At 34.2% G+C, this 2718-nt stretch overlaps 1 long non-coding RNA gene across 1 annotated transcript in view; it reads left to right on the top strand.

Annotated features, from left to right (window-relative positions):
* LOC111087276 overlaps positions 1-2718 on the top strand; it is an 11025-nt gene that overhangs the window by 842 nt on the left and 7465 nt on the right. The window lies entirely within an intron of this gene.

Here is a 2718-nt window from a genome sequence, read left to right as displayed (position 1 = left end):
CAAACAAACAAACAAACAATAAAACAAAATGGCTTAATTCAGAAACGATTTAAGTTTAAAATGATCCCACGCTACGTTTTTACTTTAGACTTATTATAGCAACACTCACTACACTTTTAAGGTTTCACGGCACCCCCTCATGGCCCCTTTCGCCCCCATCACTAAAATCGTAATGGGCATTACGAACTATTCTATCTGGATAAATGCATTTTGGCTTTTATGACTCCTCCTATTTCGAGAAATCAAGCGTGATGTGACGTGACACACACTGGCTTTTATGTACGTTAGATTCAGTATTGATTTTATGAATACTAAGTTTTACAGTTTTTTATTTTACTCGCTTTTCTCTGTGTTGATTGAAACTATTTTGGGGGCCAACTATGCCATGTGTTTTATAATAATTGTAGCATGATTTGAACTAATGTGATGTTTATTATCATATTCGACGCCATACCTTGAAATCGCTATGCTTTATTTTACCTTTATATCATTGTGATTTTCAGTTGTACTTAATTTGTTTCATTGCAATTAATGACTTAATATTTACTTAGCATAGAGATGTCTTTAGTGCATCATCCATTTGAACTGTTCATTCTATTCAGTTTGATTACTGGTTAAGTTCAGTATTATTTTTCTTTTTTTTTGGGGGGGGGGTGTATGTGTGTATGACCTTTTTCCTTATTTGAGGATTTTTAGTGCCTTAAGAGGGCTTATTGAAGCAAGAGCATGTTTCCCTACCATTTTATTACTACTTCACATGTCGTTAGATGTGAATGCTTTGTCAAACTACCTAAGATTAACATTTAAGTTAACATTTTAAATTCTAATCCAGATTTAAAAGTTTAAAGTAAGGTCGGATAGAGATTCGTGGTGAAGATTTTATCATTTTCCTTGATTAGTATTTTATAAATACACTAATCCATGTGTTCAAGATTGTTAAATTGTCGTTGCATCTTAATGTTAGTGTTAAACTTAAAAATAATAACTATAACATCTATTATCGACTTGTTGAAGCTTTCTAAAGGCTGTAGCTTTAATACAGGAAAAGTTTAATAGTGTTGCTTCAATAACTTGTGACTAACATGCATTGTTAGTACTTAGTTTTTATTGTCTGTTTGGGTTGCTAGGAGCAGAAAGAGAAATAACACACACGGGTTTCACCTTTTTAGTTCCATTAGCTTTGCATGGACGCTAATGTATCTTAGTGGTTTTGTATCTATTGTACTGTAGTTGGAGTAATGGTGTGGGTTGTTGGTGAATGTGTTTTATTCAGTTCAAATGAAGTCTGACTCTTGTTGTGACCAGTGAAAGTTCTTCTATCTTTTTCGCCCAGGAGTCGAGTCCTGTCTGTTGTTTTGGTTCCGTCTTTGTCACCACACCGGTGAACAATCATGGTAAGTCCTCGAAACAGTGTATTATGCAAACCAGATAACTCTTGTAAATTATTATGCCAGTGTTTTTACATTGTGTAACAATATGAAAAAGGAAACTTGGGTTCCTTGCCAAATATTGTGTTTTTACCATCGTTTTACTAACTCACGTACCTTGGACGTCCACATTTATCTTGCTCTTATTACTCCCTTGGAACCTATTATTACTCTTCGAAGACCTGACTGCCTGATGGTCACATAATCCACAACAGATTACCACACTATAACAAACTCATCAAATACCTTTTGGCTGAAACTTATAACTCCCATACTAGTAACATTTTCTATTTATTGTTTCAATGTAGGAAAGAAGAGTACTAACTGTCAGTGATCGCTCTTCCTAAAACACTGTCCAGTTTCTCCTTCAGCTGTACAGTTACTGAGCAAGAGAAATCTTGTACAGTGGCTTCTGGCAGCAAAAGAAAAGATAAATTTCAAATGCTATCTTAATGAATGAATTAATTATGTTTTCTTGTTTGTTTTTGATATTTTGTGTTAAGCTATACCTCGGGCTATCTGCCCATAGCCGTCCTTGATTTTGAACTGATGGACAAGAAGGATAGCACCTACCACCACCTCTGATCGACTAAGAGATTTGACTGTCATTATTATAGCATACCCAAGGCCCCAATGTACGGATAGTGTTTGTGAGGTAATGGATCGCGAACCATGAACCATCGGATTCACAGTCCGGACAAGCTACCACACGTTACAGTTTAGAAATAAATTAAGCTCACAGATGCCATTGCCTTCCGCCTTTTACAATAAAAATTTCTTGATGCTTTGAAGAGGTGTCCTTCTGAGCAACAATGAACCATGTGTTGAACAACTTTATAAAAAAAGAAAAACAACTGTTGTACCGAAAGTAATGATACAAGTGTACTAGACGCTATTTGTTTTAGATTTTCGTATTTTTAAAGCTGCCCCCTAGTGACACAGCAGCATGTCTGCGTAATTACAACGCTAGAAACCGAGTTTCGAAACCTTCTAGCAAAAAAAGAAGCTTTAAAGCTAAATTTGAAACAAAGCAATGAATTATTTTCTAGTAGATGTATGTATGTATTTGTATATAACAAAGTAAAGTAAAGATGTCCTCACAGTCATTATATTTGAAAACTGGTGGTTCTGTCAATCACAATAATGGAAAAATTATTTTTGAATGATGGTCCCAAATGTATATCAAATGACGTGTCTTAACCAGTGATTTTATTTCTGTTAAATTTATGTTTTTCTGAAAAAACTAATCACTTCAGAAATAAACTTTATATATATATATATATATATATAT

Source organism: Limulus polyphemus, unplaced genomic scaffold (assembly GCF_000517525.1).
Source record: "Limulus polyphemus unplaced genomic scaffold, Limulus_polyphemus-2.1.2 Scaffold1950, whole genome shotgun sequence".
NCBI lineage: Eukaryota > Metazoa > Arthropoda > Merostomata > Xiphosura > Limulidae > Limulus > Limulus polyphemus.
This window is presented reverse-complemented; position numbering and strand designations above follow the sequence as displayed.